Consider the following 19,327-nt stretch of genomic DNA (forward strand, 5'->3'; position numbering starts at 1 on the left):
GATGTTATTGTTTGTGTAACACTTAACTGCATGACGCAGAGCGTAATTATCTGGCATTATAGGAGCAGAGGAAATCTACAGCTGTCTTGTTCCTTCCAGCTGTTGTTATTGCCTCCCATAAAACTCATACAGAAAGGATTGTACAGTACTACCATAATACCACTGTTGAAACAACTGCATATACTTTAAACCATAATTTTGTATAATTATCAAGTTGCAATATTTGACTGACGGGCCCTTGCCTGTTCCAGCGGGCTTATAGTTCATGTTTATAAAAAAGGGTCTTAAAAGCTGCAAAACCGTCACCATCTGTAAGGTATATTCTGTGTTTGTGTTTTCTTTTTGTTTTTTGTTTGTTTCTTTATTTGCAACTTTTCCATTTGTGTATGGTTCTTGAACAAGTGTTACTTCATTTACTTCTTTGGAATAAAAAACAAAGACAACATATCAATATGTGTAACCCTAGCTGACCCAAAACCTAAAAACCAGGCTTTACTTACTTTATTGTAACCGCCATCATATTCTCTTCTGCTGCTTCTTTGTTCTCACGGGGTCATGACCTCTCTTTCTGTCAGTATTTTTCTCCTAATTTCTGATCGCAGCATCCAACACAACAATGAGGTGTAAAAAAGTAATACCTCACACTCATTCTGAAATATTTGGATGGATATTCATTAGGGTGTTGATTGATATCTGAGCCGTTTCCTGCCACTGGGCTGCAGGAGTCCCACGGTCATGGCAGGAGGCATTCGGTCACAGCGGCTCTTCAAAGAGCCCCAAGGAACCAGGGAACTGTTGATTTTGCGCCTTCGGGATGGGGATGGGGGGGGGCACAAGAGCTCTTTTCACTGGGAGTTAAACAGTGGAAACTTTGTTCTAAGAATTTAATCACATGCCGCTATGTGTTTGCTTCCTGAGTGAAAAAGAGGGATATCGCAAAAACTGGACCACAAGGCAATGAAGGAGGGTGATTAGAGATGGATATTAGGATAGCTGGACTGATGGATTAGTCATGTGATGGCTGAACCACCAGTTGACGTGGTTTTGATCTTGATTCAACTCTTTCAACATACACGTGTATAATCCATGCCAAAGCACTACTTTCAAAGGCCTGAAACTTATTTACGGTCCACTTTTGGACCCATGGTGGGGAAAGCTGTTTTCTTACAAGCAATAAATTATTTAAAACTAAAGACCAAATTGGCTCATAATGTTGTCCAACATGAATGAAAATGATGGTTAACCTCTGGGTTAAAACACGTATCAGCTGTACCTGAAATGTTACATGATAATCAGGAGATTTGTTGGTGTAGCAGGTCTCTCTGTTACACTTTTCTCTCTCTTTTGGTCCGATTGCCGTTTATCTGCGAGTCCTGGTCACAGAAAAAAGTATATCTCAGCTCATTGTGATAAACTCGACTGAATATTAAACAAAACACAAAGAAACGACGGGCGTACGTTTTGCATATCTCTAAAAACATCATCATATTAAGTTATTAAGGGGCAACTTACCACAGGAGAATGTGGCAGACTGGTAACAGTGATAGGGTTTTCCACTCAAGGTTGCAGGGGCCCAACAGGTGGAGCAAGCCCCTGTGGTGGAACCGTAGAGCAGGGGTCATCAAGTCCGGTTCTCAGGGCCGCTGCCCTGAGTGCTTCAGATCTTTTCCTGCTCTGATACTCCTGATTCAAATGAACTGGTCACCATTAGCTTGTCAATAAGGTCTGTTAGTGACCCACTTGTTTGAATCAGATGTGTTGGAGCTAGGAGTAGGGTTGCCACCTTTCAGAAATAGAAATAAGGGACGCTCCGATTTCAGCAACGCAGACCCCAAAAAAAGGGACATCCCCAAAACTTCTAAACTGCATAGAAATGTATTTATTTTATATGAAAAAAACTAAATGCTTTGATTTAAAGTTTAAAGTGCTTTAATAGCATTTAACTTGCATGACTGTACAGACATCCAACCATACTAGCAACTGAAATATCCTCCCATGATGTGTAGATGTAGAATATAACCTACAGGTGAAGGTCGGAACATTAGAATATGGTGTAAAAGTTAATTTATTTCAATAATTCAACTTAAAAGGTGAAACTAATATATTACATAGTGTCATTACATGCAAAGCAAGATATGTTAAACCTTTATTTGTTATTATTTTGATGATTGAACTGTTTATTGATTTCATAATATAGAGATTTTTTCATTTGGGGTTTTCATAAACTGTGAGCCATAATCACCAAAATTACTAATACCAATAACAAATAAAGGCTTGAAATATCTCACTTTGAATGTAGTGGGACATAATATATTTGTTTCACCTTTAGTTGAATTTACTAAGAATGAAGTTTTGCAATATATTCACATTTTCCGACCTTCACCTGTATATTATTACATCAATAAATAAGAGCATAATATGTGTCCGTATTGGTTCAATACGGAATGCAACTTTTAATTCCCAATTACGGAACAATTCCGTATTTTAAGGGACGGGTGGCAAGCCTAGCTAGGAGGCATCTAAAAGAGGCACAGCAGCCGTAGACGGACTATCCATCACGCCACCGGGAGGTTTCTGAGGAGCGGTTTTGAAGCCAGCGCTGCGCAGCACCGTGACACAAACGGGCAGAACAAATGGGTCTGGGAAACCATCTGGAGCACACCTCCTCTGGCTGCTCCGCGGCGGACGAGCTTCCAGCTGACGTGGGCATCGGAATATCCTGGTTCCGATGTCTTTTCATTGGTGTAATCAGAAATCACCACTGTGTCTGGTGGATGCTGAGTTAGCACAAGCTGCTAATTTCTTCATGTAGCTTCGTAGCATGACTAGGGTTGCCACCTTTCAGAAATAGAAATAAGGGACGCCCTGATTTCAGCAGCGCAGGAGCAAAAAAAAAGCCCCAAAACTTTTAAACTGAATAAAAATGTGTTTATTTTATATGAAAAAACTAAATGCTTTGATTTAAAGTTTAAAGTGCTTCAATAGCATTGAACTTGCATGACTGACAGACAGACAACCATACTAGCAACTGAAATATCCTCCTATGCTATGTATATCCACATCAGCCAAGATGTATAACATAGCCTACAGGTGAAGAATATGGTGTAAAAGTTAATTTATTTCAATAATTCAACTAGAATATGGTGTAAAAGTTAATTTATTTCAATAATTCAACTAGAATATGGTGTAAAAGTTAATTTATTTCAATAATTCAACTAGAATATGGTGTAAAAGTTAATTTATTTCAATAATTCAACTAGAATATGGTGTAAAAGTTAATTTATTTCAATAATTCAACTAGAATATGGTGTAAAGGTTCATTTATTTCAATAATTCAACTAGAATATGGTGTAAAAGTTAATGAAAATACGGTACAAATTGTGTCCCGTATTAGTTCAATACGGGACGCAACATTTTTTTCTCAAATAAAGGACAATTCCGTATTTTACGGGACGGGTGGCAACCCTAAGCATGACGGTGACTGATGAGGGAGTGATGATGGCTATTTGCTTAGCTGACTGTCATATCAAAGTATACCCAGTGTCATGAATAAATATTGCTTCATAGAAATTAACTTGATGTGATCAGGAAAAAGTAAAAAAGAAATCCTTCTAGCAGACCAATCTGTTACTTTAAAAAACAAAAAACAGGCTGTTAATGTTTGTTTCTGCTGCAAAGATGGACATTTGAACTTGGGAGCCAATAGAGATTGACAGGTTTTTCTGGTTTGTGCCTGATCCTAGTAATTGATGAACTGTACTGATTGTTACTTCCTGGATTGGATTGTTGGTGCGTGGACAAAACAGCAACCACGCCAGACAGTAGAGCAAAATGGCTGAACAAAGAAAAAACACTGCTTGATGTAGCACCACATGCTACATCTAAAGGGTAAACATCAGTCTGACATCACCCACTGTGAGAGTTTTAGCATGACATGATTAACATTTAGCTCCTCTTCAGTGTCAGTTTGGTCCTTCGTAGCTGGTCTCAAGTCTGACAGAGTCCCTTGATTTCTCCAATTCTGACTTCATTTGCGGTTTGTTCTCGAAATCACATGCTGGGGATCTGCACACCCTCAAATCCACTCATTTTTCCTGTGACAACATCTTGAAGTCAGATTTATTGCCAACATGAAGAGGAATGTTGACACAAGTGGCTCCATCTGCCCTCCGGCTGCAGATGGAGGAGATTCTCCGCTGAGCGTACCAACACATGTTCTCTAGCGTTTCATCCCTGACATGTCGTGTGGGAAAGCCGCATACTGGAAGTGTTTTTTGCGTGTCACCGCTTCAGCATTTACAGATAAACTGGGTTGTTTAAACATATGTAGGAGTTTTGATGTGAATTGGCTTCAGTGCGAGAGTTTTGTGATAATAATTAGGAGACTTTGCCTTTCATGCTCCCTCGGCAGTCAGTTAAAACAAATGTTTTTGTTGTTTCAAAGGCACCGTTTTGAATATTTGCAAGACAAAAGAATAAACGGGAGAAAAAGTACAGGATAATGCAAAACTTGGACAAAAAAACCCGCTATTGTAAAGGCGTGGGGGTTCAGCGACATCTCGACTGCCAGTCTAAACACGACTCTGGAGCTGGGGCGCCCTCAGTGTGCCAGGTCTGTAGAAAAAAAAAAGTTGACTTTTAAAAGCTATGAGTCAGCCAGAAGACCTGGACTCCAAAAACCTATTCCAGTTCCTGTGTTTCCATGGCAAGAGGAACAGATTGGAAGCACATGTGGTAGCCATTTCAGTCCCTGCACGGAGACGAAGAAAGAAATTTATGAGTGAGGGGGGAAAAAAGACAAATATTTTTCTGCAATGCAAAGCTAAAAGAAAGGGGAGTCGAGTTACACTTTGAAAGTAACAGGATGTATTAATTCAAAAGTAGAGTGAGCAGTTTTTGGGTCTCCGTGTAAGAGCAGGGTTTAGCTGAAAAAGAAGCAGTGCGTATGCTCCACAAACACAGGTCGCTCTTATTCTTGCTGTGTTCCTCAGCCTCGCGCTAATTCTGTCTCAGAAAATGTCAACGTAATAGAGAGTTTGAAGTCTCGCAAGTGTCTTGGAAGTGAAAAATATATGCCGTTAGTGTTCAAATAAACTCAGGCCGACATAAGTGTCCCATGCGGCACATTTCTTCTCAAATGCTGTCAATTGATTGCATCAGACAAGGCCAGGGGAAGTTTGAGAACGCGCTATTCATCTCTCATCCCTGTCGACACGCTGTCTGCAAGAAGGACTGTCTAATTGCAGTCCTCCTTACACGATAAATGTTGTTTCTCTGTTCTGTGGAAATGCAGAATCTATGAAATGACTTTTACTGGAAATAGAGCCGGGCCTTTCTCGAGCCAAAACCACTGAGAACTGAGGTCAGCGTGCAACCAGAATGAAGGGGGAGCAGCGCCAGCATCATTCGGGTGTTCGTAGATTTCCAGGGGCACCTACACGCTCTGTGATTTAAGACTGTCAGTATAATAAACGCGTTGGCACCGAGTTGAAATGAGCTGGTCTTAATGAGTGAATTAGGAGCAACCACACAACAAGCCGACCTCCCAAACAGACGAAGTAAAACTAGGTCAGAAGAAAAATGGGTGGTTTTGTTTCAGATGGAGAAATGTGTCAGTATTGTGCCTTTAAATATTGTATGTGGGGCTGAAGACTTCTTCCTATGTTAGTTGAACTAGTAAGCCATGAACCCTGTAATGGACTGTTGATCCGTCCAGAGTCTTCTACCTGAAGGGAACTGGGACTGGCTCCAGCAGAACCCCGTGACTTTGAATTAGCAGATATAGGCAATGAATGGACAGGTGGGTGGATATTTGCGCTGATGTAGCTGAATATGAGCTGGTACCTCAAGTATCAGTCGGGACATGTGAGGCGTCTGTAAAAAAAACACCTTCAAAGTTCACTTCCCGAGAAGTTGTGCAGAAGAAGCACATGAAGATGTACGGCCAGAAAAGCAATGAGGCCACAGCTTTTGTCTTCTTTCCAGGCCGGGACTTTTCCCCCTCTCTTTTTCTGTCAAGTTTAAGGATGCACAAAAGGTTCTCTGGTACTTCAAATTACCCTGGATTGTTTCCCCTTTTGTCAGCATAATTCCAAGGAAAGTATTAGAGGAGCAGAGTGGGATGGCTAATAAAAAGCAGATCATCAGATGCCTTTTCTCAGTCTTCCGTTTGCTCTCTCTTTCTTCTTTTTATCCCTCTCTTCTTTTCACATTTTCTTTGTAGCCTATTTTCCTTCTATCACCCCCTCTCCCCTGTCCATTTAGTTCCCTGCACACCCATCCATCCGCTATCTGTGCAGTAAAGTGGGGCTTCAACTTCATAATGTGGCTCGAGGTTTCAGCTTTCACGAAGCTCCACAGGCTCCACAGGCAGTTGTTTTTTTCTCCTTTCCTGCCTGCTTCTCACTCATTCCATCTTGGAGCAGCAGAAAGGGAGATATTGGGATGGAAAATGATCACAAGACCCAATGTCTTTGCCCAAACCCAAGGAAAGTAAGCAGATGGCTTATGTTTTTATGCAGCAAGCCCCAGCTGTCCTGACAATCAGCGCCGTCTGCAACTGGCAAACTGCAGCTCACAGAAACCTTTTTTTTTTGTCTGAGTTGCAAACTATGGCTCAGGCTTTTTGTGCAAAAACACGACTGCTGTTTAAACTGCGGAAACATGACCCTATCTTGCTTCATCCTGTTACTATTGACAATTCTTTTATCAACCACTTATTTAGGTAGAGAGTATTGACTGTAGATGCATGCCAGCATGCGGTTTACAGCTGCATTGCTCTGGAATGTGAAATGCTGGCTGTGTTTTTGCAATGACTATGCCTTTGTGCAAGTGTGTATACACGCCAGTATACATATATGTGACCCTCACAGACTCACTCTACTTCACAGTACAACACTGGAGTCATTATGGGGAGCCATGTGTTTCTGATTACCCGAGCACAGATTATAGGGAGGGAAGCATCGCTTGCTGTCTGTTTGCCCCCTGGCTTCTCTGATGTGGCCTGCAACTGGACATTAATCAGCCCAAATCCGTCAGCCAACCCCTCACCCCTTCCCTACCTCCACCCAAAACCTTTGTCCACATCTTCTTGCTATCAACTATCCCCTCACCCCGTTAGCAGAAAAAGCATTGTGGTCAGTTTAGACGGCCCGTTCTGAACTGCTGTTCTCTCGGCTATGCACACTCGCTGCTGAACGCACTAGCGGTAACGTCATGTGACGCCAGAGGACAAGAGTGTGGCGTTTGCTGTTGCCCTTGCAACCTGATACACATGTAACCTCCACTGGGAAATTCCTTTTTGATTTGCCCCCTTCGGAGGGGGTCAGAAGTCAGGGTCATACGCGGAACAGTGTATGAGGGATCCCAACGGTTTGCTCAGGAACAGCCGTGTGTCTGTATATTATCACACCACCCAAACAGAACCTCACACTCTCTCAAATTCATTCAAATAAAGCAATATTTATTCATGACACTTGGTATACTTTGATATGACTGACAGTCAGCTAAGCAATTTGTTTACGTCATCCACAATCACAAACAGTCCGGAAATGTAAAACCTTCTTATAGCGGTAATTACAACCAGAAACATTAAAGTTATCATCCATTAAATTCTAGTTTTGACAGTTTGTCTGACACTCAGTTTGCAATACATTCTTAATTTAAAAGGTAAAATGCAGAAGCATAGTTATTCAGGACAAAGGAAACCTATCAAGGATTTGCTTACGGGACTGGAGGAAGGTCAAAGCAGTCAAAGAAGTGCATGGATTCCCAGATAAGTGTCGGGCCTCATACATCATCACATCCAGATTGTATCAAAGTTTTTGTCACTTGTTTATTTTTATGTGCAATGCAGCACAAAAAATGACAGCATCTCATAAAGAAACAGAATTTACAAGCCATTTCTCCCATATCTGGCATAGCTGACCATTAGCTGAGAGCTAACCTCCAAAGATACTCAAGAAAGTAATGATTTGGACAATATCTCTGGTTGTGCATGCATCCTCCGTAACTGCTTATTCCTATTCAGGGTCACAGGGGTCTGCTGCAGCCTATCTCAGCTGTCTTCAGCCAAAGGGCTGGGGTACTCTTTGGACAGGTGGCTGGGCCATCGCAGGGCCACATTTAGGCCATATAACAACCGCTAACATGGCTGTGTGCAATTACGAATCACCAATGAACCTGACACACATTTTTGGACTGTGGAAGCTGGAGTACCTGAATAAAACCTGTGCAAGCACAGGAACAGCATGCGCACTTCTAACAGAAAGGCCCTAGGTGGGAATCGAACCAAGAACCTTCTTGCTGTGAGGCAACAATTCTAACCACCAACCCTCCCATCTGCTATTGCAGCGTTAAAAGCTTTAAGAATAATGAGGTGGACTTTATAGTAATTTACTTTAATTGAATTAGATGAAAATATGGTTGTACAAATGCACAATTACTGTGGACGACTGAGGAGGAATAGATTGATACCTTTATTTGTAATTGAATTAATCAACCTTATTTAATAAATAATCTTACACTAATGAAAAATGCTTTTATGACGTCTTCAAGATCCAAAGACCTTCACACATTGCGCTCTATTGAAATAAGTGTGAGTCTTTAAGGTCCCTAGTGGGACATATTAGATCTGAGGTAGGTTTTGATACATTTAAAAGCTGAGACGATTCTCTCCCCAGAAGCAACAGTGACTGAGAGAGTTGAGTAAACAAGTTGATTGCAGGTGTCTTTGATAATAATAATAATAATAAATTATAAAAAAGAATACATTTTATTAATAGCCGCTTTTTCACAACACTCAAGGACACTTTACAGAGAACATCGATTATACTATAACAACAAAAAAGCAACAGATAAAACATTAGCAAATCCCAATAAAATGAAAAATACTGAACTAACAAAACAATAGGTTGTGTGTTTGTTTTTCATGTGGGACATGCCAGATTAAACAGGTGAGTCTTAAGGCGGGATGATGTAGAAGGCTTAGTGGACGGATAGAGCTGGGTGCCATCCGCATAGCAGTGGAATTGGATATTGTGTCTACGGAAGATACTGTATGACTGAGAAGTAATAAGTATATGATAGAGAAGAGGCCACAGGATAGAGCCCTGGGGAACACCACTCTTAACAAGAGACAGTTGTGATTTAAACATTATTTAGATGAAGTGAGTGTGTACGGCAGGAAAGGTACGAGTACAACCATGTTTGTGCAGTGTTGGTGATTCCGATAGAAGCAAGACAGTCAAGAAGGAAGGTGCGAAAAACTGTGTCGAATGCTGCAGTCAAATCAAGGAGAATCAGAATAGGTCCAAAGTCTGCAGCATAAGGTGATTCTTACTGGGGCTGTTTCTGTATACTGTGAAGTGGACAGAAACCAGGCTGAAACTCTTTGTAAAGATCATTGTTAGACCGGTGATCATGAACCGGTGTTGCAACAATTTTCTCCAGAATTTTGGGTATAAATGGTAGATTGGAAAGCTATTTACATTGCTGGTATCCGAGTTTCTTCAGTACGGGAGGTATAATTGAAGTTCTAAGGGGTGATAGCACAAAACAAGATGATGGTGAAGAATGTATAAAGGCAGTTATGATGAGTAACAGTGAAGACAGACAGGCTTTTACTAATTTACTCACTATCACACTATAATGAGGAGGATGGACTGAGCTGCTCTGAGCTACATTAGCTTACCGTATTTTTGTGACCATTAGGCGCATATAAACGTCTTATTTTTTTTTTTAAATGTGCTGCGTGCCCAATGACGCAACGCGCCCATTGTATTATGGTAAAGGCTGATTTATGGTTCCGCGTTACACCGACGCAGAGCCTACGGCGTAGGACTGCGTCGACTTAACGCAGATCCATAAGGCGGACGTAATTGAGGCCACCATGATGTTAAAGGGGGAAGTGGGGTGCGTGAATTGCCCATAATTTGCGGACGTAGTAGGGACCACCATAAGAACGTTAAAGGGGGAAGGGGAGCGCGTGAATTGCCCGTGATTGCCCGGCTGCGGCTCCGTGGCGGGGCTCCTGTAGCTGACGGGGAGACTCGGCCTCGCTACCGAGAACGACTGCGAATCGGCTGCCGCTTGGTCGGTCGGCGGGCTCGGTCGGCGGGCTCCTTCGTTTACTGTTGAAGGATTGTAGATGCGTGGGCTGACGTGTCTGCTGGGTTGGACTGTTGTTCGGGCTTTTGCAAAAGCCGGCATCAATTCCGAGGGGCCGCATGGCACGGAAAATGACTCGGCTGCTCAGCGCGGCCAAGGAGCTGCGGGCTCGTGCCCGTCGCAGCTGATCAGTTCTCCCGGTCTCGCGATCAGGCTCGGATGAATGCAGAAACGGAGGATGAAGATTTCGATGGGTTTGATTAATGTAATAACTTAAATAAAGTACAATCAAACTTAAGTTTTTCTCCCGCTTTATTTTTTTTTCCGCTCTATTTGTGTGTGTTGTGCGCGCGCGTGTGTGTGTTGTTGCAAGGCGGCGCTCCATGTGTGTGTAGACGGCGCCTTTTCGGTCGGTGCGCCATATGTGTGTTTTAAATCCAAAAAACTGAGGGTGCGCCTTTCCACACGGAGCGCCGAATGGTCGCGAAAATACGGTATGTATTATCTGCACCACTCCCCACTTTCTTGGTGCCTGTTTTGCTCCTCCTGTTTTTTTCCTTTTTTTCTCATCCATCTGAACGTTGTTTTCCAGGTGTTAATACAAATGAACCAATGTAAATGCACAAAATTACCAGTAGGTTGTTTTTCAAATACAATATTAAAAAAAATTCCCAGAAAAAAAGGAATTTAATTAATCCATTCATGCACGAAACACATCCTCTGCAAAAGCCAGCAGCGTTGTAGAACCGTGCACAGCCTCTTTGCTCGGGGAAAAACTGGAGTCGTTCATTTTAGGTCACAGGTTCAAGCTAACCACAAGCTAAATCAACGTCGGTGACATTTATAATTATTATATGTGCTGTAAATTTACTCACAGTTCCTGCCACAGACACACAACTTCATGAATGTAAAAATGATGTTAAGTTGCTCAAGAGTGAGGAAATCAGTTTCACCATGAACCGATTTTAATGATATCGTGCTCTTTAAATTATAGAGTTAATTTTTTTTTTGGCCAGATTAAGACATTTTACAAGAAGAGGAAATAATGTTTAGCACTTTCAACAAACATGGTATGAGTAGTTGGCATGTTGTTTTCAACTATCACCTCAGTAGAGGCAAGTTGTTGATTGCAATCATCTTTTGTTCCCAACTGATAAAAAAATGACGTCCTGAACTGATCATGCATTTGTGAACTTTTATTGTTGAAAAAAGGCTGATGTGCATTTGCTTTTCTTTCTTAAAATGGTGCCAACTATCAGATAATACGTTCTTCAAGGATTCTTGTGATGAATTCATCTCCAATCAGAGGCCGCAGATCGTCGTGCAAACATCTGTATCACTTTGGTTGCTTGGAACCTAGCTGCAAAAGAAAACAAAAATGGTTTACCACAATGGAGAAAGAAAAAAAGAGCAAACCCATGTAATGGGGAAACCACAGTTAAAGCAGAAAACATTTAGTTACTTTTTTTCCTGTTTGAAAATATCAGTTTTAATTTTATTGGAAGGATTTGATTACTTTGACAAAGTCTCACCAGCCCGTTGAGACTAAAACCATCCGAAGTAGGTTTTGACTGAACGGCGGTGAACCAAGCTCACTGGGGGTACAGTGGACATCAAGGCAAGGTGACTAAGACTCATGACAGTAATTACAGAAGAGAAAATGAGAAGCAGACCGAGCAAGAGACCAAACAAGAGTAAATCTTACAATATTGTGGGACCGACTTCGCCTCCAGGCCACATGCAGAGGTTTCTTTGTTCTACTTTAAAAAGGGACATATGGGGGGGGGGGGGTTGAAAGAAATCATTTTGGTCTTGAATGACAGTAGCAGGTAAAACATTTCATTATACCACTACTTTAACTTCTGTTTGGGTCAGATGTCTCTGTAGGTGCTGTGACATCACAGACCCAGCTCAGGGAAGCAGCATCTCACCTTCTCATGTGTATCTCCACCCAGCTTCACATCATGTTACATTTGGTGTACTTTGGAAGTGAGAAACACAAAGCTGTGGCACAAATTTCGAAAGAGGCAAACCCCACAGTAAAGAAGGATGGAGTAGAGGCATTGACTCCGCCTCCTAAAACTGTCTGCTATCAACAAAGCTGCGAAAATGTAGTTGGAAAAGGAGCTTTCGTATCTCTATAACTGCTAAATTTCATTAAGAAACGGGGAAAAAACAGAATATGCTTCCTTTAAGATTCCCCCGCGTGGCCGCCGCTCACTCACTTCCGCCACTTCAGTCCTGCCTCTTTTCTTTATGAGCAGACGGGAACACAGCAGGAAGACATGCAGCAGGATTTCTTACCAGCTGCCCTGAGGATCCTGACAAACAGACATACACACAAGAGGGGAAAAAAAGAAGTCTGCAACTAATTGCAGCTATATTTGGTCTATTTCCTCTGCTTATGCCTGAACGTACAAATTTATACAAATATTAGGGAACGCAGAGGCAGGCTAAAGTGCAATATTTCTTACAATCCTCAAATGATTAAAAACTTGAAAGGAAAACAAGCACACAAACTGATGTCCCGCGGGCTGGCAGACAGCATCCGGTGCTTTGGAGAAACAGGAAGTGTGTAACAAGCCCTCCAAAGTAAGCGGGATCTAAGTGAGGTGTTTAAGCGTTTGATCTTTTTCCAGCTGCAAGTGTTGCAATTTCCAAAGCTCCTCGGAAAAAGTTGCTCAGTTCAAACTTTGCAAATGTTTTCATCATCCGTGTCTTAGCTCTATAACCGTCTGGTTTAAATGACTGCACTTTCCCTTTGTCAGCAGATTAATAATAACAGCCCCCATTTCTTTTTCTTTTTTTGGCAGACAGCGCGTGATGTAAGCTGAAACATGCTGATTGTGAACACATATGGTCTGCTTCCACACTAGCAGACTCACCCTGCCCCCACGGTTTGCTGCCTTTTCCCCCTTCTCCCTTGCCACCATCTCTCTCTTTCTCTCTGTTTCTCTCTCTCTGTTTTTCTCTAAAGTGACTATTTAAATACTTTTAGGCTGAACTTGCACTGTTAGAGGGACTGGAGTTTTACGGCGCAGACATGCGAACGTTAAACTCCTGCAAGAGAGTGAGCCTAGAGATTCGCAGCAGCTGCCAAGGGGAGGGAACCCTCTTAAAAAGGTGGACTGTTTTTAAAGCTTTCTGGCTCATAATGCCAAAAAAGACATGTGTCTGCCAGGGCGCTGAGCTGCAGAAGCATCCGTTCAAATAGAGATAGCAGGATGGTTTTGCTTCAACATTCCAGGCCAAAATGGTTTGTTTTCGTTGGAAACATAAGTGTCTGTGGTTAGAAATTGGAAGAACATTTTACCCGCCAAACTGCCAGGAAGTTTACACGCGGCTGTTACCTCCCTCTGGTGGTGACCTAATGAATTTTTGTTCTTTACGACACGGAGCGATTGAATAAACTCGGAGAGGAGAGATGTGTTCTGCTTTCAGGGTGTCTGTAAGAGGAAATGTGCTCTGCTGTCACAAGGTCTGACTTCATACAATGGGCTGAAACATTCACTCTCGTGTGGCTGTGACCCAGCAGAAAAAGGCAGAAATAGGAGGAAATGTCATCAAGGAAAACACAGCATATGACTCTATCTGAATAGAGGCAGTGTTCAATAAAAGCTACAAAAGGGTGGGTCGTTGTAATGTCGAATCAGGTCTTTGAATGGTCCTTGTGGATCAGTCACTACTCAGACTTGGATTACACAAATCCTGCAAATCTGTAGAAATACCGCCATTGATACTGGAGCCGATTAGAGCCATTGACAGCTAACAGATAAATATATAGCAAACTGTAATCAGGTCTTATGCCATTGTTTTAAAGAAATGCTTAAACAAAGGGATTCATGTGCCATCACTTTATTTTCAAATGCAAACTCAAAGGGAGACTTAATGTCACCTGTCTATAAACAACACTGAATGTAGTCAAACAGCAAGAATCTGGACACTTTTGTTTCTTTTTCTGTTATTTACTGTACATACCTCTAAAAAAGCGAACTGGTTACAAAGAAAACAGGAGGTGCCTATAGTACGATTCTGACTCAGTGAAACCCAGCTGCAGTGACGACATCCAATGCCAATCCAGGAAGCAGGAACACACGGAGACACACGTCAAGCACTGGAAATCTGCAACAAAAAACCACAAACAAAACACGAAACCGGCACGGAGCCAACCAAAACATGAACAGCAATCGACCCAAATCTTGAGATCTGATCGCAGTCTGAGCTACCGCTACCGCTACCTAACCCCGAAAACTACAGAGCAAGTATGCAGGTGAACAAGCCAGTGTGTATGTCTATGTGTGTGTATGCATGTATGTATATGATCATGCATGTGTGTGTGTGTGTGTGTGTGTGTATGTGTGTTCATACGTGTGTGTGTACATGTCTTGTAAACAAGGTTTTCTGATAGGTTAGCTTGTGGTGCCATGTTGGCAGGAATTGACGCCACGCAACCCAATTTACCCACAAATGGACAAATGGGCAGGATGAGAGCACAAGTTGCCACAAGTTAGGTATGTGAGCTTGGTTCAGCTCATCTGTCAATCATTCCTCATCTCAGATGTCGTGTCAAAAGCAACTGCTAAAAAGAGCTGGAACCAGGACAGTCGGAGTCCAGCTGAGGTCTGCTGGGGGCGGCGGGCGAGCGGGCGGTCAGCTACTCACCGCCTAGCGACCCACATCCTCACCCTGGATGACTCTGGACTGGTCCGGGGGTGAGAGCAACCCATCGCCAGCAGTCCGGCGTGCTCGCCATCAGCCCGTTGGTCCGGGTTTGCGGCCTTCAGCTGTTTCCGGCTACATACAGTATGTAAGGTCCACCGCCAGAACCTTCTGGGCCAGCCCAGAGACGGCCATAAAGGTCTGTTAAAGGAGCCGTCTGTAAGAAATGGCCAAAACTGGAACTGCAGTCACTTTCAAAATATTGTTGAGCGGCGTGTACCCTCCCCCTCCTCCCCCCGACCAGAGGTTGCCAGGTAGGCTGCAGAATGCAGCAGGAACGTAGGCTGCCATGGCTGCGATAATTAGAGCCGAGCTGGCAACCCGGATGCCGAAACAATACTGACTTGGTGATTGGGAGATAGGTGGAGGGTGGAGCTTCAGGCCAAAACAAAAAATGACAACATAAACATCAGTTCAGGGCTGCAACTCCTCTTTTTAAACTGGAATATCCTGGCTTGAGTGCTGTTGTCAGTGACATAAGTATTTGAAATTAACATGATTTTTAAATGTCTGTTGACATATCGGGGTCATTTTATGATTAGGGCCCGAGCACTTGCAGTGCGAAGGCCCTATTGTAATTGCAGGAATTATTAGGGCCCGAGCACCTTCAGTGCGAAGGCCCTATTGTATCTGTAGGAATTCTTCGCGTTATTATTATTATTTTTCTGACAAAAGGAAGGCCTTTTTGCCCCCCTAAACGTGCCCAAAAAGTCACCAAACTTTGCATGCAAGTCAGGCCTGGCGAAAAATTTGATATTTAATGCTTTGCATTAATGGGCGTGGCAAAATGGCTCAACAGCGCCCCCTTGAAAACTTTGTGCCTCAAGCCCCACAATACGGTTTGTCGTACATGCACGAAAATCGGTACAGACCTGTATCATGGCGCAACTTAAAGAAAAGTCTCTGGGCGTCATGTCGAAAAGCCAAACAGGAAGTCGGCCGTTTTGAATTAATCGTGTCATTTTGGCGCAATTTATGCCATTCCTTCGGCAGTTAATACGGCCCGAACCTTAACGTGCACCCAGGTGTGTTATACATCAAAATGTGCGTCTCCATCCTCCGACACCACGCATTACTTTTCTCTTTCAAAAGCGTTACCGTGGCGACGCTAGACGCCAAAAAGCGTGCCCACCCTTCATCTGATGGGTTCAGACAGAAAAAACTTTGCGCCTCAAGCCCCATAATACGGTTTGACGTACATGAACGAAAATCAGTATACACCTGTATCATGTCGCAACTTAAAGAAAAGTCTCTTGGCGCCATGGCCGAAACCGAACAGGAAGTCGGCCATTTTGAACATTCTGAATGAATCGCGTAATTTTGGAGCAATATATGCCATTCCTTCGAGAATTAATACGGCCCGAACCGTATCGTGAACCCAGATGTGTTATACATCAAAATGTGCGTCTCCATCCTGCGACTACACGCATTACTTTTCTCTTTCAAAAGTGTTACCGTTGTGACGCTAGATGCCATAAGGCGCGCCCCCCCTTCATCTGATTGATCCATATTTGATAGTTCCCCAAAAGTCACCAAATTTTGCATGCAAGGCAGGCCTGGCGATAAATTTGATATTTCATGGTTTGTATTAATGGGCATGGCAAAACGGCTCAACAGCGCCCCCCGGAAAACTTTGTGCCTCAAGCCCCACAATACGGTTTGACGTACATGCACGAAAATCGGTACACACCTGGATCATGTCGCAACTTAAAGAAAAGTCTCTTGGAGCCATGGCCGAAACCGAACAGGAAGTCAGCTATTTTGAATTAATTGTGTAATTTTGGCGCAATTTATGCCATTCCTTCGGCAATTAATACGGCCCGAACCGTAACGTGCACCCAGGTGTGTTATACCTCAAAATGTGCGTCTCCATCTTGCGACTACACGCATTACTTTTCTCTTTCAAAAGTGTTACCGTGGCGACGCTAGACGTGAAAAAGCGCGCCTCCCCTTCATCTGATTGGTCCATATTTGATAGTTCTCCAAAAGTCACCATTTTTTGCATGCAAGCCAGACTTGGCGATAAATTTGATATTTAATAGTAGTGTCTTACTAATATTTACACCTTACAAATATTCAAAAAATTAGGAAAAAATATTTCCAGACTCAGCTACATTTTATCGCTATATTGGTCTGTCATAAGGCAGTAAGTCAAAAGGAAAGGAGTAGCTGCGTTATAGCTCAGCAAGGGCATTGCCATCTTTAGTGCCAGAGATAGTGAGTTCGATCCCCGCTCGGAGCTGAAAGTTTTGTCAGCAATTTTTGTGTTTTTTTTTACATCAAAATGTGCGTCTCCATCTTGCGACTGCGCGCATTACTTTTCTCTTTCAAAAGTGTTACCGTGGCGACGCTAGATGCGAAAAAGCGCTCGTCCCCTTCATCTGATTGGTCCATATTTGATAGTGCTCAAAAAGTCACCAAATTTTGCATGCAAGCCAGACTTGGTGATAAATTTGATATTTCATGGTTTACATTAATGGGCGTGGCCTAACGGCTCAACAGCGCCCCCTAGAAAACTTTTCTCTGCCATAACTTTTGAATGGTTTGACATAAAGAGTCGTGGGTGGTGTCATCAGATTCTGTATGGAGTCCTTGACCTTCATTGGCCTGAATTAGCCCCACCCCTTCTTCTGATTGGTTGTCCCGATTTTCTGCTATAACTTTGGAATGGTTTGACATAGAGAGTCGTGGGTGGTGTCATCAGATTCTGTATGGAGTCCTTGACCTTCATTGGCCTGAATTAGCCCCCCCCCCCCCCCTTCTTCTGATTGGTTGTCCCTTTTTTCTGCTATAACTTTTGAATGGTTTGACATAGGAAGTCGTGGCTGGTGTCGTTTCTGATATGCTTATGGGCGGCGGTGGCCGTGAGTGCGAGGGCCCGTTCATCGCTGCTTGCAGCTTTAATTAGGGCCCGAGCACCTTCAGTGCGAAGGCCCTATTGTATCTGTAGGAATTCTTCGCGTTATTATTATTATTTTTCTGACAAAAGGAAGGCCTTTTTGCCCCCCTAAACGTGCCCAAAAAGTCACCAAATTTTGCATGCAAGTCAGGCCTGGCGAAAAATTTGATATTTAATGGTTTGCATTAATGGGCGTGGCAAAATAGCTCAACAGCGCCCCCTTGAAAACTTTGTGCCTCAAGCCCCACAATGCGGTTTGTCGTACATGCACGAAAATCGGTACACACCTGTATCATGGCGCAACTTAAAGAAAAGTCTCTGGGCGTCATGTCGAGAAACCGAACAGGAAGTCGGCCATTTTGAATTAATCGTGTCATTTTGACGAAATGTATGCCTTCCTTCGGCAGTTAATACGGCCCGAACCGTAACGTGCACCCAGGTGTGTTATACATCAAAATGTGCGTCTCCATCCTCTGACACCACGCATTACTTTTCTCTTTCAAAAGCGTTACCGTGGCGACGCTAGACGCCAAAAAGCGCGCCCACCCTTCATCTGATTGGTTCAAACAGAAAAATCTTTGAGCCTCAAGCCCCATAATACGGTTTGATGTACATGGACGAAAATCGGTACACACCTGTATCATGTCGCAACTTAAAGAAAAGTCTCTTGGCGCCATGGCCGAATCCGAACAGGAAGTCGGCCATTTTGAACATTCTGAATTAATCGCGTAATTTTGGAGCAATATATGCCATTCCTTCGAGAATTAATACGGCTCGAACCGTATCATGAACCCAGATGTGTTATACATCAAAATGTGCGTCTCCATCCTGCGACTACGCGCATTACTTTTCTCTTTCAAAAGTGTTACCGTGGCGACGCTAGACGCCAACAAGCGCACCCCCCCTTCATCTGATTGGTCCATATTTGATAGTTCCCCAAAAGGCACCAAATTTGGCACGCAAGCCAGGCCTGGCGATAAATTTGATATTTCATGGTTTGCATTAATGGGCGTGGCAAAATGGCTCAACAGCGCCCCCCGGAAAACTTTGTGCCTCAAGCCCCACAATACGGTTTGACGTACATGCACGAAAATCGCTACACACCTGTATCATGGCACAACTTAAAGAAAAGTCTCTTGGAGCCATGGCCGAAACCGGACAGGAAGTCGGCCATTTTGAATTAATTGTGTAATTTTGGCGCAATTTATGCCATTCCTTCGGCAATTAATACGGACCGAACCGTAATGTGCACCCAGGTGTGTTATACATCAATATGTGCGTCTCCATCCTGCAACTACGCGCCTTACTTTTCTCTTTCAAAAGTGTTACCGTGGCGACGCTAGACGCCAAAAGGCGCGCCCCCCCTTCATGTGATTGGTCCATATTTGATAGTCACCAAATTTTGCTCGCAAGCCAGGCTTGGCGATACATTTGGTATTTCATGGTTTGCATTAATGAGCGTGGCCTAACGTCTCAACAGCGCCCCCTAGAATACTATTCTCTGCCATAACTTTTGAATGGTTTGACATAGATAGTTGTGAGTGGTGTCATGGGACTCGATATTGAGTCCTTGACCATAATTGGTGAAAATTAGCTCCGCCC

Source organism: Cololabis saira, chromosome 9 (genome assembly GCF_033807715.1).
Source record: "Cololabis saira isolate AMF1-May2022 chromosome 9, fColSai1.1, whole genome shotgun sequence".
Lineage (NCBI taxonomy): Eukaryota > Metazoa > Chordata > Actinopteri > Beloniformes > Belonidae > Cololabis > Cololabis saira.